General features: G+C 39.0%; 1 long non-coding RNA gene and 1 other non-coding gene across 2 annotated transcripts; both read right to left on the bottom strand.

Moving 5' to 3' along the window:
• Positions 1-7,690: 7,690 nt before the first annotated feature.
• On the bottom strand, positions 7,691-22,660 carry LOC120405661. The gene is made up of 3 exons (XR_005598753.1): positions 22,313-22,660; positions 16,887-16,976; positions 7,691-7,836 (listed from the first exon to the last, which is right to left on the bottom strand). It is a non-coding gene; the product is annotated as an uncharacterized LOC120405661 (long non-coding RNA).
• A 2,497-nt stretch (positions 22,661-25,157) lies between these two features.
• Positions 25,158-25,269, bottom strand: LOC120407212. Its single transcript, XR_005599842.1, has one exon. It is a non-coding gene; the product is annotated as a U6 spliceosomal RNA (small nuclear RNA).
• Between the last annotated feature and the right edge of the window lie 1,649 nt (positions 25,270-26,918).

Here is a 26,918-nt window from a genome sequence, read left to right as displayed (position 1 = left end):
GATTTTTAACTAACCAACTAACAAAACTTTTTACAAAGTATATTTATTGCCACTAAAAGATGCCATATTGACAGCATCGGAAACTGAAATGCCTGAAAAAGTTTACAATAATTCTTTTAAAAAGATGGTAGTGACATTAAAAGGGAAGCATTTTCTTGGGCTCACATAAGTACTGTATATTTGTGTCACATTATTTATGGATTTGTCCTTTTTGCTATTTTATTTATATTTTTTTATAAGAAAGGAACTAAAATTGGAACAAAACAACAAGCATGATGTGAGCTGCAGCTGTAGATATGACAGGATGACTCACTCTCTAATCCAAAAATTCTCTGGTTAACATGATGAGCCAGCCAACAAGGTGCCTATTAATATTATCATGGTGGTGTTTGTGTTGCTAACAGCCATATACAAGGCACCAGTGTTGGGGGCTACCACTACATTTAAAAAAGACCTCTGAACTGCTATCAGATGGTCTAAAAGTCAAGCCTATCTTCAAATCAGAGCTTTGTACATAAGAAAATGTGATTATGGAACACATACTTATAAGTAATGTAGGTCCTCTTGTTTCCATCTACCTCAAAACAGGGAAATCTAAGACCAAGAGAACAAACACAAGCAAAAACCAAAGGAAAATCAAGCAATGGGACACATTCTACTATAAGTTTCACAGGCGTGTCTCAGGTGCCAAGTACTTTTCTGCACATTGGTCCCCCCAGATGAAACTAACCAGAGGTTTATAGTGGGAAATTTCAAGGGAACAGTGGTATATGCTATTTTAGTTTAAATTTTCATTAATGACCAGGAGTTTATTAATTATTATTATTATTATATTAATAAAATCCACATATAAAACTAATATGACACTAAGGACAGAAGTATAATATAAAGGGCCTAGATGCACCAGAAACATGGTCAGAAAAGTCACAGAATTAGATTGTTGGGGGAAATGGAAAACAGATACACACTTGAAAGATAATCATTAATGCAAATATACCACAAGGAAGAGAATCCTGGATAGCAGTAAAGATGAAAGTGATTGAAGGGTGATAATGGAGGGCAAATTAGTTATGAGTTTGCAGTGTGACATGGCAGCAAAAAAGGACAGTTTAATTTCAGTTTGCATAAGAGGCACTATGTCACTGATCTTGGAGCTAATATTATGTCTCCATACGGCACTGGTCACCGCACATGAAATACTGTTTTTGCTTTTTTTCTGGTAACTGGGCATTCAAAAGAAACAAATTGCAGTGTGTTCTGAATATAGAAAAAAGACTTCTCAGAGACTTTGGAGGACTTTTTTTATAACGAAAGATTAAAAGAACATTATGTGCAAACATTAGCTGTGCTTTAAGATTGGAGATGCAGCAAGACATGGGATGAAATTAAGAAGTGGAATTAGAGGAAAGCTTCCAGCCAGTACATTCCATTAGAGTAAAGAATAGTCCTCTAAGCATAGAACAGAGCAAGTCGCATTGCTTGACATATATAAACTGGACAAAATATTAGCAAATGGATTGTAGAGATAAATTCTGCATTGGAGAGAAGATGAACAGAGTGAACTAGTAAGTCTTAGCCACCTCTTAGTTTCTCTGATTCAGAGCTGAATAAGCCCATTTGTCCCAACTTCTTGTTCATCTCCTTGAAAATGTTGTCTCTGGTTCAGTCAAGCACACACTCATTTGTATTTTAAGCTGCCTGATTGCTTAGGGATCTTCTAGCTGGCATCCTGTCCAAAGAGTTTCTACCACACAGTTTACTGCCCAGTTTGTGGAATCAGTACCAAACCCTCAGACTGCCCCTGTAACTTAAACACACACACACACACACGCACACACCCTCAGAACGCCACCCAAAAGTGAGAGTCTTCTGGTTTACCTCGTTAAAGGGGAACACAATAGATGTAACATATGAAATGCAGACAGAGGTGGTGCTAACCCATCGGGGGCCCTAAACAGGAATATTTTTGGGCCCCCCAACACAACAGATACTAAAAAAAGTGAATTGGGGATCCTAAGCAATTGCTTCATCTGTGAAGCCTAGCGCTGGCACAGAACGCAGACACTTCACACAGGATCCTAACACACTATTTCTCTTAAGCCACAGAAATAGGTTAGAGCTTGGTGAATAACTGATTTTCAGTTTCATGGCAGTTCTGGGGAGGGGGAAAATGGTTCCAGTCAAACCAAATCTAAAGTGTTTAGGAATTTTGGGTGAACTGGAAAAAAAAAACATTTTAAGTCTGTACTAGAATGGAGGTTGGAACCTCTGTCTCTGACATCCTAGGTGAGCGGCTTAACCACTGGGCTCAAGGTTATGGGTGAAGGTGAAGAGAACAGCAGGACCATCACTATCTCCTCCTCCATTGGCTGTTTTATGAATGGCTGAAATCATCCATGTCAAATTCATGAATAGTTTTGAGTCATCCAAAGCTACATTTTTCATCAAATATTGTGTCTGAAATTTCACCCAGCTCTAAAATCCACAAAGTACAGATCATATAAAAAACTCAAACATCCTGAATACAATGCCCACCTCTCAGTCACATTCTAGCTCACCTTTCCTTTGGGAGTCCTTCATGGACCATCTGAATTCGAGTAGGCAAGGTTCCTCCCTGCCCTGTCAGGCTCCTACTACTTCCCTCATATTAAGCTGAAAGCAGCTGAAGACTCCAAATAGATCAGCACCTGCTCTTTTTTTTTTAAATAACCTTCCAGTCCTTCTGTAAGGTGACCTTCTGATCAGCCTCAATGTGTGACCCCTGGCCGGTGAGTTCCCCCGCAACTTCTCCCCTGACAAACCAGTTCTCCTGGTTGGGAGCCACCCTATTGTCCAAAATGTTTGTATTTCAATAAAGGACCATCTTGATTTAACCACCCTCTATTGTCAGCCCAGCATAACTACCCTATCAAATGTCAGACTAACATGGTGGCAGAGAGACCACACAAAAAGGCAACTTGTCCCCATATTCAGAATGGAGTTTGCAGTGTGATAAAAATATAGAGAATTCATTATCTCACACAGAATTCATAAATTGCACAGATTCCCAAATCATCACACATACATTTATCCTGATGCAATTTCCTAGGAAGCACTAAGTAAACTGGTACAGTGAAAGCCCATGTATTCAGGCTGTACCTTATACACTGTTCAGCACTGAAGTGGTTAACAGCATTGGCGTTTATGTAACTCAAGGAAGAGTTTGAATCCTATTAAATATCCTATAAAGATGAGTGTTGGAAATTTATCGTTACTCTGTCCTACTGCCTAATACAGTTTGGTTGCAGACTCATTACAGGATCATACTAGAGAGATTATGTGCACAAACAGAAGTAGAGAAGCTTTTTTTTTTTTAAAAAAAATTATATATATCGCAAAACAGATGCCAGAAAATACAGCAAAACCTTCAGGAAAATCTTCATTTTACAGATTCCATAGAACTGCGCTGCCTGTGGATTTCCATTGTCCTTGCTGATAAGTGAACAGACTCCCAAACAGGTACCATGTGACATGCACGTCTCTAATTGCCATTTTCTCTGATAACATGTTCAGCTTGTCTTATCTGTCAGCCATATCTCATTATTATTCAGAGGAAATGCTGATTTGTGCAAAAAAGACAAGCTCTGAGTGGAAGCTATTTATTCATTGAACATTATGTCTCAGCATGTGGGGATTTAAAAAATAAATACAAATTTTTCATCTCTCGCACATCCATAGGTGGAGAGTACTTTTTTCTTGTATATCCATAAGCTTTTCTAATCAGAATATTTTGTGTTTAGAAAAGAAAGGTACACTGTACCATTAATCATATGATTTTACTTTTCTTTGGCAGGTGGAAGCCAGAGAAGCTGAGCAACTTGTCATCTCCGATCACTGAAAGCTTCTTATTCCTCATAGTTTGCAAAGTTTAGTAAAACACCTTTTTAAATCATCCATTCTCAGTGTTTTATTACTTTTTTATATGGTTTAAGGTGTCAGCTTGATACTTGAGAGATTTTATGATTTTGCATTATTTCAAGTGGAATTCGAAAATAATGTCTTCAATTTTACTGTTCAGTTTCTGCCTATTTACTATGTAATGCACATTAGCAGGAGAGTTTTCTGGCATGATCCTGAATTTTTATCTTAACTATTTCAACCAGAATTGGGAGTGGGAGGGGGAAGTCTATGTTAAGAAATGTTAAGTGCAAAGTCAAGCACTGAAAAGTTAGAAAATGTTGGAATTAAGGTCTCCGGTGCACCCTTAATTAGACACCCCCCCCCTTGTGTGTGTACCCATTATGACACAGTCTTTAGTTACATGATCAAATACTGTTTTTCCACAGGACCCTTCTGGTTCTTTTCACCCTCCTTCCCCCACTACTCCTATCCATCCCTGTGCTCCAGCTCCTGCTCCAATCATCTAGGCTCCTCACCATTATACCCTTTGCTGTTATCCTACCTCCCCGCACCCTGGCTCTATCCTGATTTTCACCTACATGTCCCCAGCCCTCTCTGCTTCTATCCTGCCAACCCCCTTCCATGTCTCTTGCCCCCTCTTAATCTGCTGCTATCCCAACCCCCCCATTCTCTGGCTTCTGCCCTCTCCCCCTCTGCTCCCACCCAATCCCCTGTCTCCTTATAGCATATTTGGTGTGTAGCATGTATCACAGCTGCCTGTGAGAACTGTTGTATGGCAAGCGGAAGTCTTGGTGTGTGTCACTAGTCCTTATGACTCCCCTGCTTTCACTCTCTGCCATGAGCAGTTCTTCAGTGCACTGGTATGAGACCCTGCTCCTGGCTACAAGTCCTAAAATGGCTACTACTATTTCTATCATTTTCATTTGCTGGATTGTATTTAAGTACCTGTGTTCTAGCCACACACCCTCTCTTCCACATTTCTCACTTATTAACATTACTCAGATCAATAACAACACCCATTGTTTCATGTTCTCTGTGTGTATATATCTTCCTACTGTATTTTCCACTGCATGCATCTGATGAAGTGGGCTGTAGCCCACGAAAGCTTATGCTCAAATAAATTTGTTAGCCTCCAAGGTGCCACAAACACTCCTGTTCTTTTTACACTCTAGAGAGTTGCTCACATTACTAAACAAGTAAGTGTTACTCATATTTAGTCTAGCTATGTGGAAGCCTCTCTGCACATAATATAAGCCCTAATGTTTTGGGGCTTCCTGCACTTCTTTCAGCAATGCTGTGGTGCCAGCAGGATTAAACCCCATTTGATGCTGCTGCCACATATTGCATGAGCAGTTGTCTTTCACTTACTTTCTCTGTGGAATAGATCTTGATTTCCTCTCACTAGGAAAAGTCTTGAAATTAATTTCCTGAACTTTTTTAAGCCTATGGCCCTCAGAAGTTATCCATGTCCAGTGTCCCTTTCAGTAGTCTTTCCATATAATGATAGGCATGCTGTTATGTGAATTTATTATTATTTTTATTCTGGTAGCACCCACAATGTGCTGGGCACTTTTTTCTGTCGTACAGAGTCCCAAAATAGTTTAATTTATTTTGCTTATTTTCTGTGGTACACTTCAGTAATTTCCCCCCAAGTACCTTGTCAAAAAGGCCTAAAAAGATCATTTCAGATGAAGAGATCTTCAAAACTTGATCACAAACACACCAATGTGCTACTTTAATACATCAGAAATCTAGATGTTATTAATTAATGAAAACCATCATGAAAAACAGGATTAAAAAGACTGACAGGTATGGAAGAACTCTAGCTCTCAGTACAAATTCCAGATTGAAGCAATATTCATACTAGTTGCATGACATGGTATGTGCACTGGTAGATGGAGTCCTACTTTACAAGGGGTTGGGACTTTGGTACCTCCATGTATAATGCTACAGTTTGCTTGTTACTAGAAATTCTGTAGCTCATGATTGGCCTCTTCTGCTGTTTATCCTTTGTATTCTGTATGGACTTCAGTGAAATTTGATTGTGTTGATCATTTTACTTTTTATCTGGAGCCACTGGTTAAATGAGTATTTAACGGCATGGATGAAATCTCACTTCCAAAGCCAGTGCTCATTTGTCCCTGCTCTCAGATAGAATGATCAGCAGGTGGCTTTTTGATAGGACCACCAAACTGGAAGTGATTTGATTTCCATATGTGGAAAAAGAATTTCATTTATTTTGAGTGCAAGTAAAGGATTTATCACCTTGGGAGTGTGCTAATTGAGCCAATTATAACTTGACTCACCTGCCATGATAATAAAATGCCTCACTGAATTCTCCCTGCCCTTGCAAGAGAAATTTTTTTTTCCTTCTATGCATTAGCTCAGTTTGGGACACTTACTGGTTTAATAGATCCACATCTTAAAACTACTGAGATATTGGAGGATGCAAAAAGGGAATTGTTACCAAAATTGATCCTCATAACTGAAGTCTAATTAATAAAAGGCCATGACCTGTTGTGGGTTACGTAAGCACCATTCTTCATTGCTCTTCTCAGATTATTAAAAATATACTTGAAGGTAGATTGAAGAAAAACATAGCTAATAAGAAAAAAAAACAGTTACACTTTCATATGAGATTTTATGCATTGTCCCTCTGTTCTCTCAATTTCTATCCCTTTCTTTATCTGTATTCATAGTCAGTGTTTAATTTAGGGCCCAATTGTCCTCCCAGTGAAGCAAATGGGAGGGACTTTTTCCATTGACAACAATGGGAGAAGATAAGGCCCTTTAGCTTGAAGACTCTTTTGAGCATGGCTATGTACATTTTAATCCCTGTAAACAGCATGTAAACTTATAGCATGCAACTGTAAGCAACAATCAACCAACTCCATATGGATTGTTTTGGTTCCTTAGATGCTCAGGTAATGGTAGCCATGAGTGCTTTGTGTTCCATCTTCACCTAGTGAGACAGAAACCACTATTTCTTTTGGATACAGAACCTCATTGCATTCATCTATGCCTTTCTTCTTTCATCAATAGATTGCTATGCAGTCTACCCAACACTGAACTTTGAGGCTATATGGAAGCTAAAGCTAGCGAAGAACGGGGCTGCCATCTCAGTAATTAGAATTTCTTTGGGGCATGCCAACCTTACAGACCACCTCACCAGGCCAGCTATGGCAGGATCACAATAAAATGAAACATGTCGGAAGAGGGTGGGACAGTATGGGCTGTTACGACTGATTATAGACTATGAGGGGAAGAAATATAAATCAGTGTTGGGAGTTTCATATATGATTTTAAGGTTTATATTATTTTTTTAAAAATACTCAGTGCTTTGCAAAGACACGTAAAAAACAGAACACTGATTATTTGACTATGTCAAAGACTGCATGTGTGTTTCCTAGACTAAAAACTAGTTTGTTCAGTTATGTCCCCTTTGGAAAATATATTTTCTTAAATTTGTTATAGCATGCAACAAGCAACTGCAGTGTGGAACACAACTGTGGAAAGTTACTACTAATTCTCTACCTCTTTCCAGTTTTTTTTAAAAGGTACAATCTAGAGTTATAAATTAGGGACCAAGTTTTGACTTAATTTCCATGGCCATACTTCTTATTTGGGTCTCCGAGAGTCATACACACGTAAGAGAGAGCAAGAACTGGCTTTCTGATTATCAGAATAAAAATAAGACCTCAGATTAAAAAAAAACAAAAATCAGTAGCTTCCCTTTACAGTTCTCCATACACCCATATGGGTGGAGTGATTATAGAGTTCCTGGTCCAAAGACGATCAAAATGTGCTGCAGTTGGGGACTTAACAAGTGGGGGATCTTTTCCTGGTCAGGGAGTTCTCCAGTTGCTGCTTACAACATGGTTCTTTGTGTTCCTGTCCTCCCATTACATGGTATCAGAAGTGAGGGAATCCTTCTCTCTGAAGGAGGTGAAAAGGAAATAAAAGATGCCTGAGACTATGTTCATCTACTAAAACTACAGTAAGAGATTTTTAACTGATGGATGTTCAGCAAAGAATTAACACTTTATTGAACAAGCTGTGTATCTGTATTATAGGACACTGTTCACTCCACATAATGCACAATTAACGTGTTTTCCTACCATCTGGTAAATGCTTCATGAAAACAATTTACAACTAAAACTTCTTCCAAAATACTTTCTAAAAAGATTGAAAAATGTCTTTTTACAATCCCTGTTTCTGAACTCAAGTACATTTCTTCTAACCCTGAAGATGAACACAGGCAATAAAAGTGAACACAAATTAACTAACGCCATGAAAAAGATGGATCTCCCATGGCTGGTCATGCTCATCCCCAGACCAATATGGGAAGTGCTGAAACGGATACTCCAGAGGATAAGGAGAGCAGGCAGACCACATCCACAATTATGGGCAAGTTGACATCCCTGCTTCTCCATATCTAATCTCCATGACGTTGCATATCATATTCTTCCATAATGAAGGATAACGACTGTCCTTGTAGTTAAGAGCTTTCAAGACTTGAGCAACAGGGATATTTTTGTCAGGGCAAGACTGAATTGCACTGATTGTCTTCATTATGTCTGGCTAAAGCCCATTTCTCTTTCATGAGCACTTAGGTAATCAGATACCATGATGATGATATAAATACATCTGGAGATACACAGGCAGGCAGATTCAGGGAAAGATTTTCCAAATTAATAGCATTGATAAAAACGCCACTCCATCACAGAATTTTTTTTTTTAAAGAAAATGACTCCTGGGACCAGATTGTGATCTCAGGTGTAGATCTGGAGTAACCCCACTTAAGCCATTGGAGTAACTGTGGATTTACACCAGTGTACAATAATACACAACAAAATGTGGCCATGTGCTTGGGTTTTCTCTACTCACATAGCACTTTCCCAAAGGCTGTGATGGCATCTTCTGTGATGGAAGTGCCAAAAGATGTTTTTGTTTGAAAAGTTCCCATTTAGTTTACTTTGTCTTCTAAAATAGAATGAAGCAATGTTAATGGCAGCTCCATTCAAAAAGAAAAAAAATATTTGCCAAGCAAAAAAAAAAAAAGGACAGAATCAATAGATGAGATATTTTAAGAGCACAAGGCAAACAATGGAATGTAAAACTTAAAAATGGTATAAAATAATTGGTTCTTCTTCTAGTCTTGGTCCCATCTATATGGGGTTGGCTCTTCAAGTCCTTCTTCTCCAGTCTAGTCTGACTTGAAGGAGTTCCTCAGAAAATCTGCACCTAGTAAGATCCTTTTGCATGACATTCATCCATCCATCAAATTGTGAGTTTTCCAACAGCTTTCTTACCCTCCATTTCTAAGTTTGACACCCTGTTTCCTATATATTCTTCCAATACTCATTCCAAATGTCCAAACCATCTAAGGCTGGATTCCCTCAGCTTTTCTATAATTAGTACCACCTTCACACTTCCCCAAATTGGTTTGTTCCAAATATGATTCATATTTATAACTCCAAGTACCCAAGTATTTTAACATTGATTTCCACTTTATTCTAGATCTGATCCCATCTCTTCCTCAGTGCCTAGCATTTGGAGCCATACAAAAGTACAGGGCTAATTACTGTCTTCTAGATATTACTTTTCAATTGATCACTTTGCTCACTTCTCTCCATTTAGTCTATGCCTTTCCTGAACTGTTTATAAGTTCACTGTTATCCTGTACTATCAAGCCTCGGCACTTGAATTTCTGTATCTTTGGTAGTGGCTGCCCCCAGATTTACAGTCTTCTTGTCTTTCTTCAGGGTATCATTGAATCTACAGACCATATTCTCTTCCCCCCACCCCACTGATTTGCATGCCATTTCTTTCAAGTACATACATTCATCTCTCTAAATCTTCTTCCACTTCCTCTTTGCTCTCCACCATGAGCACTACATCATCTGCAAAAGCATGCATCGGGGTGCTACTCTCTGGATGGTTTGTGTAAGTGCATCAAGTACCAATGTGAACAAAAGGGGACTTAGTGTCGGGCCTTGATGTACTCCGACCCTTACAGAAACTCTTCAGTTTCTCCACATGGCCTTCTGACAGCATAACAGCACCCTTATACATGGCTTGAATGAGCCTGATATAGTCTTCAGGCATCTGTTTCATTCTCATTCCCTACCAGATGAGTTTTCTTGAAATGTTGTTATAAGCCTTCTCAAGATTGATGAATACTATATGCAGGGTTTTCCTCTTTTTGCTGTATTTTTTCACAAGCAATCTTAATGCAAAGATAGCATCCACTGCTGGCTTGCCTGGCATGAACCCAAAATGATTGCCAACAATCTTAACTTCTCTTTGTAGTTTCTTATCAATAACTTTGTCCCAGATTTTCAGTGTGTGGCTCATGGATTTAATGCTATGGTAGTTATCATATCCTTATATTTCTCCTTTCCCTTAAATATTAGTACAAATTTGCTCATTCTCCAGGCATGAGGAATCCTCTCAATCTTCATGACAAAATTAAACAGTTCTGTCACTATGTGCATGCCTCTTTGTACATTCTTAAATTTTGCTTTCAATATGATTATTTTTGTAACAATTCTCCAAAATTTTTGTTTTAAACTCCTTGCTAATGTTGTTAATCTTTTACCATTTGATTTTCTGTACTGCTTTGGACCATTTTCTTATTTATAGTCAAGAACCAGCATTTTGTTGCAGGCTTTATTCTGGGATAACCTTACAGGTTTTTTTGATAAACTGAGCTGAAGAATACCAGGAAGTAACCTATCTGGCTCTCATACTACCACTGTTATACTTAATATATTACTAAGAATGAAGAGCATTTGATTAACTACCACCAAACGATATGTCTGGGCATATAAATATAGTTTCTCCTTCCTTGTTCCTATGTCCATATCCATGGCTACGACATTACTTTTTCATCTGACTGCCTTTGTAAAGAGCTTTCAGTTTTATGGCTGCAAAGCACTATAGAGGAGCTAGGTATTATTATTACTACTACTAATAGCGCTGAGTCAGAAAGAGACCAAGACAGAGTGGAATTACCTGCAAATAAGGCTCTTCCTTCACTATTTTTTTTAAACTCATTTCCAGAGGAATCCTTAGTTGCAGTGTCATTCAAAATGCAGCCACTAAGCCAAATACTGCGCTCTCCCCCCATGAGCAGTTAATGTACTGAAGTTGGATTGGGCATAAGTCATTACAGTGTTTGGCCCAAAAGTTTAAGCTATATTACTGTAGTGTTATAGCAACATACATAAGCATTGTCTCAAAAGAGGTGGATATGCCAAGTAAGTTGGAAGGGATTTTATGGTATTGATTAAGCTGCTTTCTAATGAGCAGTGACTATGCTGTGGACATAATACCCGTACTATATTTGCTCATTATTTTTCAATATTTCATCTGTTGGTCTGCCTTGTTTGTTTGTGGTCTGGCTAGATTCCAGTTGATAAAAAAGTGTCCTATTTTACTCCATCCTCTCTATCTCCCTGTCAGCTCATCAGCTTTGTGTTTTCTACTTTTTTGGGGGGGGGGGGTCTAATATGGTTCTAAGCACTGCCGGTGATGAGGCTTCTATCACTTTCTTTGGGATTTTAGTCTATAACCTTATTGATCTCACTGCAAGAGGGTTTTCCTTATTTTAAACTTACATTTTTCCCTCCTTAATTTCACCCCATTGCTCCTGGAACATACATTTCCCTTCACAGGAACACACATGGGGGAGTAAAAGCTCTACAAGATTCCCCCACCCCCGATGTTATGGCCAGGGCCTCCCCTCAATCTCCCCACAAATGCCTCTCTTGCCCCAGTAGGAAATTCCACAGTTTGGAAGAGGTGTCTGTCAAAGTTAGTATTTGTCGTCATTAATTTTGCTAAGTAATCCCAACAAGTTTAGGGTGAAGATAATGTGTTCCCCTTGTCACTGCTCCTTCCCTATGCACCGAGGTTGCATTATGCCCTATGGGTGGAACAGACCCTCAAAACGGGGGTGCATGAAGTTTATTACATCAGCTCAAGTATGTGAGGGGATGATTTGTGATTTAATTATTTTCCTCCTTGATGACAGTACAGTGGCAATTATAAGGGAGAGAGATGAGCAGCAGTATTTAAGGGATGATGATTATTCCAGAAACTGGCTCATAAACAAGATAATTTTCCGTTTGATTCTCATGACATTTGGTTTCATCTTTTTCCTCCCACTGACTTTAGTGCCCCCCCCAAAAAATGCCAGCTAAAAAGCCTTGCAGACTGAAGGCCAATTCCCTTGTACGCAAGGGCATTACTGGAGAAAAAAAGCTAAAGTTCACCTTCAGAAGTGATTTTCACATGTATGATACTGATCTGCTGAAGCTCTGCATGTCTTCTCAGGACATTTCCAAAATGCAACATTAAAAAAAATTAAATCCACAGATTTTCTTTAAATTGTTTATTTCATATGATAGACGCGATGATGAAGAAAGTTATTCTGACTTGGAAATGGAAAGAAGAAAAGCTGGAGTAGTTCAGATTTACCAAATAAGAAATGGCATAGGGGGAAAAAAAGCTCTGTCTGTTTGCCTCAAATTTTATGAGACTTATTTTGCTGGAGCTCAGCAAATTTAATCTGGATCCAAATCTTGGAATGATCTGACATGAGATCAGTGAGTAACACAGAACACAATGTGGCAGAATCAACCCAGCTGATCAAATGACAAACTGTCAAGATCTGAAGTAAATAAAATAGTTTGATTTAAAATGAAACTAGATTGAGAATAAGGGATCCCATAGGCAGTGTGTGTCTTTCATTTGGGGAGGCTATGCCCAGGAGCGCCAGAAGCTCCCTAGAATTGGGTGGCGGGCAGCAACTCCAGGACTGTGGGCCTACCTCCCCACTCCTCCCCAAAGCCCCACCCCTGCTCCATCTCTACCCCTGAGGTCTTCCCCTTGCTCTGCCTCTTCCCGTGCTGCTTCTTCACCAGAGGCCCTGCCTGCTACTTGCTCCTCCCCGCCCCCTCTCCACACCATCACTTCCCCTTAAGGCAGGAAAACAGTAGGAGGGTATAGTGTGTGTGTAGGTGGGTTGGGCAAGGGGTATAGTGTGTGTGTGTAGGTGGGGGGGGGGATTGTGCAGGAAGTATAATGTGGGGGTGTTGGGCGGGGGGGGTGAGTGCTAAACAGTCACATAACCCCATAGTCTGTGATCCTCCCTTCTGCCCACCCCCATTTATTTCCCTGAAGAATCTAGTCTAGGGAAATGCAGCCTGACCTCTGCTTATGGGAATTCAGTCATTCACCCCTCCCTGCCACAGCCTGGAAGGTGCCTCTGTGTGAGCTATGCTGGGCTGAGTGGGCGCTGCCCTGGAGTACAGAACAAAGGCTGCCATTCTGCACACCCTCTCACTAGAGAATCTCTCCCCCTCACCCCGGCATGGTGGGAACAATCCACTGGGTTGTTGTGTTAGCACTGCCTGGGGGTGGTGGCTGATGCATTCCAAACACACCCAGCCCCCCTGTTCTGTGCAGCCCCCCAGATACACCCAGCCTTGCTGGTCTATGCAGCCCTCCCAAACATGGGGCTTCAGGAGGAGGTGGAGAGGAGGCAGGAAGATGTGGACTGAGGGCAGGGCCCTGTGACAGAGCAGGGGCAGAACATGGGTGGGACCAGAGCCCAGGTACTGATGCCCTCTCCCCCCACTTTGAGGGAGATTCTGAGGCATCTACACAGGGAGACAGACAGGCACTGGGCTGGTGCACTTCCAGAGAGAGGTGATCCTAGCCAGCCTTTTTTTTATTTTGGGGAGGTTGAGCCTCCCAGCTCATCTTATCTCTGCCACCCATGAGAGAGCCTGAAGTTTCATATGTGCATTTTGAAAATTAAGGAACAAAATGTTAATTTTAGTGTCTGCTGGATCATAAACACAGCCAGACAGAAGTTACAATAAGGCCCAGTTCCGGAGAGGTACAACTGACTCCTAAGAAAGGAATATTATAGGCTGAAAGTCAGGAAAAGCTTTCTGATAGTTAGATCTTTTCTGTTTATCTGTGGAATAATCTCCCAAGCAAAGTGGTGAAAGCCCCATTATTATGTTTAACACTCATCTAAACAAAGCATTAAAAATTTGTTGTAAGGAACAATCCTGCTGTTGCAGTGGGATAAAGCAGACGATGTAATGGATCTTTTCCATATCTCATGTCTATATCAAGGTAGGGACACAATTTTGTTCTTATATTACAAGCATGTGTATTAAATCAGGGAAAGAGACGCTGTTCATATTTGAAATTACAGTATGAGTTAACAAATGCTACACTTCAGTTGCAGGGCTCAACAAGTGACTGAAACAGCCATCAAAAGAGTGATTAAACCAGGCATTGTCATCAATCATTAGGCAAAGTAAATTAGAACAATTTACTTATCTTTCATAAAGGGAACAGGAAAAAGGCAGTGAAAATGAAAGGCGACAATGATAGTAATTAATATAATGGACCAAATGAATAAAGGAGGAAGTCTGTTAAACTGAAACCTGAACTTGAGATGCTTAACCTTACTTTAATATAATCTTAAAGCTGCCTTCTGAGGAAGACATTCCTCCCAGCTGTTTTCAAAGTTCTCCACTTCATGCTCTTTTATCTGTTTCTGGTCTCCTCTTCTGTGTTAATGCTCTTGCTTTCAGAGTCCTAGTCTCATATTTTTTTCATTTTTATTTAGTCCAGTGGTATTCCTTATGAGGGCCACCTTGGCCCCACTTCTCATACAGGGTGCAAGAAGCCTTCTTAACTCCTTTCACAAGAATTGGGAATAGCATTGTCCTTGTACTATGGGGAGCTTAGGGACTGCTCACTCAGCACCACTCCCCCTCTCCCCCCGGGAGTCACATCACTCCAAAGGGGGCAGGTGGAGTTGGTGAGGCGGTGGAGCACCAGTCTGGCCCTCTACACTCAGACATACAGAAAGGTCTGGGCACACCACTCACTAATGGGCATGATCTAGTTCTATACCTAAACAATGTTAGCTGTGTCTTATTTGTCCTCCATGCTCAACTCCAAGCTTAGCTATAAAGAGACCATTCCAAGACGACAGGTGGGAAAGGAGGCAACAGTTTTTAAAAACCCTACAGATCTTTCTTCTTGTTCTATGTGGATTAACAGACAGCAGGAGCCCTCTACTTGTCTCACAGCAGGGCATAGTGTGAGCTCAAACTTGAATTTCACTCTACAGGAGAGAAAGAATTGCAAGTTGAAGTCAATGGGGATACTCAGATGAATCGGGTGTGCAGTATTAAGCTCTTTATTACTTTAATCCCGTCTACCAGGTATCCAAGTAATAAGGGCTAGGTTAAATGTGATGTGTAGGAGTCTTAAAAATAGCTAAAGTAAGTGGCTCATGCTATACCAAAACCACACTCACTTCTGGTTCTAGAAAATTTAAATCTAAATACTCTGGTCACTATTAATACTAAGCATATTCCCAGAGAACAACACCGTGCACCATAATCTTAACTCTGTCCCATTTTCACCCTCCTGCATACATCACTTTACCAGATTATTCCCCCCACCACCCCAGTAGTAGTTTTGAATGTTGGTTTAGTAGTTGGTTGTGTTGAGAGAGTAATTTGGTAAAGGATTGTGTGGAGAAAGAGCTAGTAAATGAGAGCTGGCATCCCCAGGAGGCAGAGTTAAGGTTGAGGTGCATGATCTATGGTCCATGTTAGGTGTGGTGATTATAAGTGTGTATTTGTTGTCAGGGGACTGGAAATTATTAGGTATTAACTTTACAGTTCCTTGCTTTTGTCGGTTTGTATCAATCATCTTGCGTATGGAGCAACCCCAATTGCTTCCTAAAAAAAATTGTGGTTTAATTTCCTACTGTTAGGACCTGTTAGTAAATATTAACCCTTTCCCCCTCTTTTTCTTGTATATTAAATTCATTTGCATATTAACTACTTCCCCAGAATCTTTTACAATATTAGCAAAAGAATGTGTCTTAATTCTAAGGCACGGAGTGTTGGTTTTTAACCTGTGAGTGACCTTGAGAAATATGAACAGTATAACATTTCAAAGAAAAATTTCAGACACAGCCCAAATTCAAATAATTCCTATTAAAATTATGAAGAGAAATCGAACAAAATCTACACAGAAAAACTAACCCTGTGAAATTTCACCCTGATTGGCCACCTACTGTTAGGGGAAAAAGCAGAATTTTGTACCCCTGCTGAGAACATAAGCCTAGCTAAGGAATTGCTACTACGCACCTTCATAGTAAGGCTCAAAAATGAATAGATATCCTTTTTGTCCACCTCAGCCCTGAGCACCTATTCTGAGCCCACTTCTACCTTAGGATGGCTCACTTGCCCCATTGAATAACCTTGTGTTGCCACATTTTCACCCTGTTACACTCATCTACAGTAACAAAACACATTTAATGCAGATCATGAGTGTAGAGTATGAATAAACTCCAGATAGTACAGATGTGAGCACTTCACGGAACTCCTCTGCAGAATTTGCAAATACATACCGCAAGGTAGGGAAGTCTTGGTTTTGCCTTTTCACTAATGGAGGAGCTAGAAAGCAGTATATCCAAATTACCCTGAAGAAGATAGGAACATTTCCAAAACTCTCCTACCTCACTTATATAAGGAGCCAAAGAGCTTCTGTTCTCACAAACCTTTTAACTCTGGACATGACAGATTTAATCTGTGACAGTCACAAGGAGATCACATAACTGATGTAATTTAATTCCAATCCTTTGTCTCCTGAAACAAACAATAGTTACAGCCATATGTATATTAGATACCTCCCTTTTCCTGTGTTCTCTCTTGGTACATATTCCTTCTCTTTTTTATTTGCATTTTCTCTGTCCCATTTGACTTCTTGATGTTCAGAATGTTGCCTCCATCTGCCTTTTATTTTCAGCTCTGCTTCTCCTTACCCCATACACTCATTCCTTTCAGGCATTTCTGTTTTACATCTCTTGGCTACAGTTGTTTGACATCCCTAACACTGCCCACTAAGATGGAATGTAAAGTAGAAAAAAATACCTCTGATAGCAAAGGTGGATCAGAGCACTTAATATCTCAAAGGTAAAATGCTTGTGCAGGCTAAGATGCAGGCAGGAACTCCGCTTGTTCCTAGAAGACAAATGTATTATGGAGTCATAAATATAGTTCTTTTGGGGGGAATTGAGAGCCCAGCACTGCACGTCACTGAATACTTCCTACAAGGGTACTGAGTGTCCTCAGTGCCTATTAGCTTCAGAGTTAAGGGGACTTTGTACCTCATAGGACTGGGCTGCTAGTGATTTCCACCTGGAATCTGCAAATACTCCCCTCATAAGATACTTTGAAGTCAGCAAGTGTTCTACTCGGAGTTTACAAAATTAGATCACACAAGTAACCCAGACTTCATTTCAAGGTTTACAAGCAGAGATCTGAAATTAATAAAACCGTTTTTTAATATGAAGGGCAGTTGACAATTTTATAGCAGAGAGCTTTATAATATTTATGGGGATTTCATTTTTATTATTTTTCTTTTAAATCTTTATAATGTAGCTTAAGTGTATCCTGTTTCTACTCAGATTGAAGACTCAATGGGTAAATGCCCATTGACTAAAACAGGAACAGAATTAGACACCATTGTGAAAAAAGTTAGCCGTTTTTATTAGATGCAAATGTCTCTTAATAGTTAAGTCCACTCTTTAGAAGCTGCCTGCATTAGATAATGCAAGTCTGCATCAGTCTTATAGAAATTTCTCTCATCATTAAAATAATACCTCCTTTACCAGTAATAAATAACACCACAAACCCATCTTTCAATGGAGTAAGAAAGATCTCAATCACTGAAAAGTTGGATTCCAGTTTACTTTTGCAGCATGCCTTTAAAAAGAAAGCTGTTTGTACCTATGTTTTAATCTTAGTGAAAGCTATATTTTCATTTGGTTTTTTAACTTTACTTTTTTATTCCATGTTAAATATACTAATAAATATTTCAAAAACACATACATAAACTCTCTGCCTGAAATTTAGAATTCCACTACAGATAAATGTCGAGTCAATGTCTCAGACTTTTGCACCAGATGAAGATTATGATGCTTACCTATTCTTCAGACTAAAAATAAATATAATTTATGAAGCACCGCCTGCAGTACAGTAAAATATTAATGTTCAATGTTCTGGTTACCTGAGCTTTACAGAAGGTTATTATGAGACAGATATTGTTATTTAAATAACCTTTGGATCTTTCAATCCATAAAAGCTTATTTTTGTCTCTGCCTGCATAAATTATACAAATGTATTGTGAATCCATGGGACAACAATCTTTTCAGGTCAATCCACTCCTAATTACAGCTAATTAAAATATGCCAAAGAAAGGATAGAAATTTATCACTTCTCATTAAACCTTTAAAGACAGTGTTAATTGAATGTCAGACTCAGTAACTCACATAATTGTTTGATGCCAGTCTAAATTTAGTAAAAAAGTAAAATGCATTTAGAGACATTGCTGCCAGATAGTAGACTGGTACTGTTGAATTAGAGGGGTTAAAAGCTGCAGCTACTGCAAAAATCCCAAATCACATTCTATTAAGGGCCTATAGTTTATTTCCACACAATAATTTACAAAAGTCAATAATTATCTACAGTTGCCACACAATAGCACATGAAATACAACCATTGTGGATTAAGGAAAAGTATTCATATTTATACCACAGTAACACCTAGAAGCCTTAATCAGGTAGAAATTCCATTGAGTTAGTCAGTGCCAGTCCCAGCCTCAAATTGCTGACAGTCAAAGATCCCAATCCTGAAAGTGAATCCATGCCCACAGGGACTCCATTAAGTCAAATGACTTCAGTATAAGGTGCTGAGTAACTTATACAATAAGGGACTTAATGAAAGATGTAAGAGGTAGGCAGAAAAAAACAAAACACCACAGTTAGGCAGGGGAAGGACACAAGATAAGGGGGGGGAGGGATAGCTCATTTTAACCTAGATTAGCTGTGTACACAGTTGGTAGCATTAATCACAACTGAACCATCTACTTAACCATGCCACCTTTCTGTATACCTCATAGCAGAGGTGAATTTTGAGGTGAATAAAGTGTTTACTTTCTGAGTATTGATAGAGAGTTCCCTCTCTACCTAAATAGGGTAGCGTAGGGAAAGTGCCAACGTGTTCAATAGTACTATAACTAGATAAAATATTGTCTTTTAAAATCGGTAGACTAACGCACAGCATCACATACTAAAATCTCTGAAGCCCAAAGAGAATCAGTGTTTTCTGAGATTTCTCTGAACTGGATTGGGAAAGATTTAAAAATAGTCAGCAGACTAACCCAGGGAAGAAGCTGGGGATCCATCCCCCTCTCTGGTGGTTTTTGAACCTTGCCTCAAAGCTCTCATCAAAACCTTCTCTGAATATGTCCACTGCCTTCTGTCTGTTTTCCACAATAGTTGCCCTCTGAATAAAAAGACTCGTCTCCTAAACTTTAGTAATGTCTTGTGCCTCTTTAGCTTCAGTTTGTGCTTTCACCATCAAGACAGTTTAATCAATAATTATTTTCCCTCTTAGGGGTGGATTTAATCCAAGAGACCTAAAGCCTAATCCTGAAGCCCTGTCTAATGGGAGTAGTTCCCTTACTTCACAGGTCTATTCAAGTGAGTAAGAGCTACAGGCTCAGACCCTAGAAATCTCTGTGTTCTCAAAGAGCTGGTAAAGCATAGCAGTGGCAGGGCAATATTCCTGAGTATACCTGGAAAGTTTGGGGGTGGGGGTTATGCCTTTCTGCTTCTTGAAATATGATTGTGGCACCATCAGGAGCAACCCTGCTGTTAACTAATCAGTTGAAGTAGTAGGATGGACTGATCTTTTGCCGTTAACAAGACTTGGCAAAGTGGCAGCTACTTTAGAAATATCTGACCAAGGAACAAAACAAAAAACAACCAAAACAGAAAAGATTTGTAGTATTAATTTGAAGGCTTACATGTGATTTTTTCTGGAAAATTAACATTATTGATCTTCCTAAATATTCTTTTACATCCTCTGATAATTATAGACATTCATTCAATGGCCACTACGCTCCATTTCACATGTACCTTTGGAGAGAGCCTCAGCTTGGGGATTCAACCTTGACAAATGGGGGGAAGGGTGTAGGAATGCTGTCTCTTGGCTATTTTGCTACCATCACCTCCCATCCCATCCTCAAAAGCCCTGTATTGTCTGTGCTTGGTAGAGGAAAGTCTCAGTCAGGAATGGTTGGCTGATCTTCAGATTTCCAGTGCCCAAGCATAAAATTTCTGTGCACACTGTGGAGCCTGTCTCCTCCGTAAGGTTGCTGAGGAGGAAACTGGTTGGAGGGACACTCTGGCAGCATTGTTCCTTCAGGAGCCATGCTGTCCATGAGAAACAAGGAATGGTAGGTGGCTGACAGTGCAGGTGGATCTTGGAGGTTTGAGGGAGTGACACTTCTTCAGGGTGGGCAGCAAATCTAATGCACCTGATAGTGATCAGGAAACAGTGTGGAAAACTCTGATTTTTCCACTCTCTGATATGGATTGTTCCTATGTAGAAGAGCATTGGCCCTATGTATAGCCACAACAAATGAAAGAAAAAGAGGGGAAGTGCCTCTAAACAGCCTACTAGAAATCACTGAAGGGTACCACTTGAAAAAGAGCTGACAATCTAACCAATTACACAAGTCTGTACATAGAGATATCTGGGATTTTACTCACTCTATTCCTCCTGGGTACATTCTCTGAATATGTATTTTTTCCCTATTCCCATGCAGTTTTGTACCATATAGAGATATTAGCTGGGGGAAAATGTACTTGTCAATGATCTTTGGAACCCTAAAAGACTAATTTTTTTCAGGTCCTGAGGTTTTGCTTTCAATCATTCACAAAATCAGTTCATAGCACAGTCAATGTTATAAGACTACAGTCAACAAGAATGACAAAGGAATTTACTCATCCCTATCCCCACTTAAACCAAGCAGCTAATAAGGAACACTAAGAAAACACACCAGAGCTAAGTATTTCACTAGGTTAAGCTGTTTTGGAAGACATTTTCGAATACATTTACAAAATCCAGTGCATTAACTTGATAGTGTCCTTGATACCGTAATTGGATTCACATGGGCAGCCCTTTGTGCCTGGGGATTTTATACAAGATGCGTCCTACACTCACACAGTGGGCTGCACAGTTGCAGAATCGGGGCTAAAGATACTTGCTTCTACTCCACATCTCCCTTCCTATTTTATTTAAGAATCTATTGACTGTTTTTAAATAATGGCTAAAAATGAACTATTTGTTTCTAGTTCACAGATCAAGATGAAAACACTATATACTAATATTATGGCTGTAGTAAATATCTCCACCCTGAAAGTAACAAACATGCCAGATTACATTAAGCAGCTACCTTGGAGTTCTCTCTGCTACCTTTTATATCCCAAATGCTAACCAAAGTAAATGGGAGCAGCCAAGGAATGCAAGAACAGGACCTTTTGGTTAAAAAGTCATCCCCTCTGTTGATTTATTGACTTCCTGGTTTTGTCGACAAAAATGATCTTTACTGACTTCTATGAAATTTCACAAAATGATTTCCTTTTTAGATTGACTTGAAACACTATTTTTAAAAAAAAAAAGTTTATTCTTTATACAGCCTGCCCATCACTGCTCCACATAAAACATATCCCCCTTCCCCTCTTGAACACATACTCTGAAAAACAAAACAAACAAACATTCTTTTTTATCCCTAATGGGACCTTACACTTGGATCCCTAGGCTCCAATCCTGCAAACAATAAGGTACATGCTTAGGTTTACTCACAGGTGTAAATTTAAGAATGTACTTAATTATTTGAAAGAGGGGGACTTGTTTTATACCTTGATAAAACTATAATGAAACCAACTTTGTGCTGAGGCATATTGAAAATGTAGACTCAGAAACAGTTCTGACTGACTCAGGTATACTTTAACTAGGTGTTAATATTGCAATAGAGCTCTACCACCATTTCGGAAAGTGCATAGAGCTCCCTACACATTGGAAAATATCAAAGCCTGTTTGCAGAAGTTCACAAATATAAAATGAGTTAGATTTGTCCCAAAAAATTATGAATACTTTTCCTAGTTGTAGGCCCAATACTTACATGTAAAAGGCATTATCACCTTTCCTTCCTACTAACCTTTTCCCTCTTCCTAGATGTAGATTTACAGCCACTGTTCATAGAAACAGCCAAACAAAATAATCCTGTTTCATATATTTCTTTTAAAAATGACTATGACAGAGCAATCAGACACTGGAAAATAAAGTCCAATTAATAAAGGAATAATACAAAAGAGTATCCTAATTTTCTTTAAAACCTGTATTAAAACTTTATAGGAAACCTGATAAGGAGAGAACACTCAAATCACAGGATACACATTACAGATATCCTACCGTGATATTACAAAGTAAACACTGGGCACTCTTACCTTTAAGGTGTATTTATTTACAGTCAGGGTTTCCTCTGAAGAAGGCAGCAGAACTTGTTGGTAGATACTATCATTAACCTTGTGAGTGAACATGTGACTACTTCTGAATTATGGGTTTATACCTCATCACTTAGTGGTACATTCCCAATGAGATGGCTGGGAAAACTACCAAACACAAGTTTGTTATTCTTTTGAGTTAGGTGTTTCTAAGTCATGTTGGCTGTGTTAATGTATTCATTGGTGGCTGGTGTTGGTGACCCTACAGATGCGCTTAACTCTCCAGGCCAGAAGAAGTGAAAAAGGCAAACTATTTTTAGTGGTAAAAAACAAAAAATTGGGGACTATGGGATAAAATATTAGAGCCCTAGCTGGAGCTGATTGGTGGAAACTAACCACAGGTGGCGTCAAGAGCCTTTAAAACTGGTCATCGGATCCCATGTAAATCAATTGAGGGTGGGTGGATTCAGGATAGCACTTTCAAATCACAGCCCCCTTGAGTTATTTGGAATGACTAATAGTTATCTGTTACCTGGAATTTTGTAAAAAGAACAATTCCAGTTTATAATGGATTTAAAATTAAAAGAGAAAAACACCCCTTATTTTTCTGTATATTAGGCTCTTGACTTATTTCTGTCCTTCCTCTCTTCACTGATTTAAGCAAGTCTGTGATCCACAAATCCTGTGCTGCAGCTGTACTATGACAGTGACTCATGCTCTTTTGAGTTGATTATAGCTGATGGCTTCAGCATGAGGCAATAGCAAAGCATCCACAGATGTAAGCTGCCGCCGTTCTATCAAACCTCATTGAGACAATCAGACAAATTTGGAATATAAAATGAAAATTCAGCTGAGGATAAGCCTAATATGGATCCAGTAGGACAAACTTGTATTTTGGATGTGAATGTACTGGGGCTTCACCACTGCAGTTAACAGTTCAGCTATGAGTCACACAACTCTAATAAAGCCAATTAATTTCCCTCTGAAGTAGTAAAACTGGAGCTAAATTCTTCTTTCATTTACAGTTGTGTAACCCTGAAGTCAATGGACACAATCCCCAAGTTAATGATTGTGCTCACTTGTGTGTGCACAAGAACATTAGCTAGATATGCTTCCTCGCACTCTCTTGAGTACTGTGGAAAGAGCCTGGTGAAAGGTAAAGATTCCCATCACCTTCTCTCCTTGTGTTTGTTTTTAAATACTATTCATTTTATGACTTTGTAGAAATATAATTCTAACAGTTTTTAACACACACTCTTCTGTTCAACCATAGGACAGAATTTTGCCCTAAGAGTTCACTAGATTCTATATTAGTCTTGTTATGTATTCTAAAAACATAGCATTGTTTGTTTCAGGGACATTGAAACATGCAATTAGTTATTTAAAGAATGATGCTTATGGTACTGTGAGCATGATGATCATGTAAAATGTACAGTGCTTGTAGCAAGTTATTAAAATAAGATTTATTGTATGTATCCATCCTTACCAGAAAGTGGGTGCTAAAAAACAAACAAAAGATGTTTTCAGAGTAACTCTGAGCAGAATAATAATCCAATGTGCACACCAACACTACTATACATTCTTTACTCACTACAAAGTAGGGTGAGGGGCATAAGATTAGGCTTCTTAATTTTCTAGTGATTTAATCTTTAACATCAATTAAAGACAAGCATTTTTAAAAACAGTGCAGTTATATATTAAATGTGATAATCATCTCAAACTACTCTGAGAAAACATGATCACTTTTGTAAGTGAGGGATTGTCTGAACAGAGTTTAGGAATAACTGCTTTCATCAGTCTAACCATCATTCTTATCTATGTATGGCTTCATGATGAAGCTTTAAAACATGTTTATTATATTTCAAACTCCAATCAGTAGGATATAAAGATCATAGAAAGCTTTTTATTTTTCCATTCAAAAAGCATATAGCAGTACTCAGCCTTCTTAGTGCAAGGAAATTGTGTAATGGATTTTGTGAGTTCTTTATTACACATATTTTCAGAACTGACAATTTATTCAAACATTTAACTTTTTGATCACCATACTCCAAAGCCTACTCTATAAGTCAATGCAGAGCACCTTGAGTTCATTTATACTGTTTTCATAGGTTACAATTCCCATTAGCTTATTTTATAGCTGTGAAGAGAACTCAGACAAAGCTCTGTGCTCCTCATTTGCAGAACAGCAAGTGGTAAATAGAGTTAAAGACAGCACAAAGATTAAGAAGGATGGAGGCCAGAGAGAGAGAGAGAGAGACCTTTAGATTTAGTTAAAGGGGGTGAGTAGGGACCATGCTCAGGGTCATTTCTACAGAATGAAGATGGGGTGAAGGAGACAGTTGGAGGGAAGGAACTAGTCAAGATCATGTAGCAGGATTTTATTTAAAAAAAGAGGAACATAGGATGGAAGATGTAAAGGAAGAATATAAACACTGAAGATATGAAGAAAGATATAATGAAGCTATAGCTGTGAAAGTAGGAAAAAATAGTGTTATGGTACTGTACTTTTTATTACTACATTTTATTTTAGAAAAAGCTCTTTTATAACAGTTTGAATCCATGGTTTTAATGGTGTCTGGTTATTTAGGGGGAAAAAAACAAATAAAAATTTCCTCACTACCTGAGACGTTGTATGGGAGCATTCTTGTTCCTGTAAGCAATGCTGATAGGTTTGGTGCCTGATTTTGGTAGATCATAGAATAGCAGGATTGGAAGAGCCGTCAGGAGTCATCTAGTCTAACTCCCTGCTCAAAGCAGGACCAATCCCCAGACAGATTTTTGTCCCAGATCCCTAAAGGGCCCCCTCAAGGATTGAACTCATAACCCTGAGTTTAGGAGGCTAATATTCAAACCATTGAACTATCCCACCCACCAATTTGGATGTTATCCTTGTGCAGGGGCCATGCTAATCTTCTCTGTATCATTCCAATTTTAGTATATTTGCTGCCTAAGATGAGTCAGGCTAGGGGCATCATCACTTTTTTGCATGATTGCAAGTGTGGGTGCAGGGACAGAGAGATGGGGCCAAAAACACAGGGAGGGAAGGAGGGAGGCAAGAAGCTAGACATCAAACAGAATTTTCTTTCCCCTGAGAAGCTGCTCATCTCCCCTAGAGAAGTTCCTTCATGCATATCTGCAACAAATGTCAGGATAAGGAATTACACAAAATTAGGAGATACCAGCAAGATCTACTCATCTCTACATCCTTTTCAGCTAGGTACATTAAGTTGCTGTAGCCCTGGGTCTTTTTGGCTGAGAATTAAGAAACGAGACCTGGTTTAAAATTTTCAATCAAATTTTTTTTCATGAGAAAATGGCCTTTTTGATTAAATTAAAATCTCCACAGGAAATGGCTTTTGAATGACATTTTGAGTTTGTGTTTGGAAAAAAAAAAACAAAAAAAACCCCAAATAGGGTTGTTTTTTTTACCAAAAATGGTTGGTTTTCAGGGGAGTTGGGTGTGGTGGTTTTTATTTCTTTGTTTGTGGAGTTTTTTAACCTACCTTTTCCCTGACAAAAAATATGACAAATGTTGATGGAAAAGAAGAAAGTCCATTTTCCTGAAAACTTTTTTTCCATGGCTGCTTTATGGATTTTCCAGCCAGATATGGCCATTCTGATCATCTAGTCTGACCTTCCAGCATACCACAAGGATATTAGGCATCTAGGATTTATGCATGGTACTTTTTGTACCAGCAGTACTTTGCCTTAGTGTCACTGGGCAAAATTAAACATGCACAGATTTATATACCCTGCTGGTGGAGGAAGGAGAGATTTGATACATTGTGTTTCACTCTTCCTGGACAACTAAGAATTTCACAGCCAGTGCTTTGCACAATATCCTCCCATTACCTAGAAGAATGGGAGAAAGGCACTAACCAGCCCCGATCTGAACAACATTGAAAAATAAATATGACTATAAGTAAGTGTTGTCCCTGGAAAATAAAATCACTGTGCAGTTAATTGCTTTAAACCCTAAAACTTTTTATACTTCTGGTTTATATTCTCTTTAGTTACTTTCCTAGAATCTGACTTATTGGCTCAGGTTTTTTTTCTTGAACTGATATTGTATGTATGATATTTTGTTCTGCTTAATAGAAACAATACTTCATTATTTCATGAGAATACCTGACGTTCATACAACTATTTTTCAATATAATATTCCCATTTGGAAAGATGAAAGTACAAAGCTATTTTCAGGAAATTCCTGTTTGAAATCACATACTTTAGCTAGTGGAAAATACTAGACTTTGGCCCATTCCATAGATGTCATTGCTTTATGCAGAGATGGCACACAAAATACGTCATATACACATATATGATGCTATATATATTTATATCCCTGGAGCACGAGAGGTCTCTGCACAGCTACTAGAAACTTCCCTTATACATGGTATGGCTGCCCCAATCCCACTGACAATAGCAATCCTAGCACTCTAAGGGGTGCTAGAATTGCTCCCCATCCCCCACAAGAACAGCATGTCTAAAAGAAGGTGGGAAGGGACAAGGAGGAGGCAGGGTCATGAGTCTACCCCACCTCCACACCTATCCAGGATATAGGGCCGGTGTGATAGAGGACAATGCAGATAGCTCACCCTTTTTGTGTATC

This window comes from Mauremys reevesii, linkage group 5, assembly GCF_016161935.1.
Source record: "Mauremys reevesii isolate NIE-2019 linkage group 5, ASM1616193v1, whole genome shotgun sequence".
NCBI classification, from domain to species: domain Eukaryota; kingdom Metazoa; phylum Chordata; order Testudines; family Geoemydidae; genus Mauremys; species Mauremys reevesii.
This window is presented reverse-complemented; position numbering and strand designations above follow the sequence as displayed.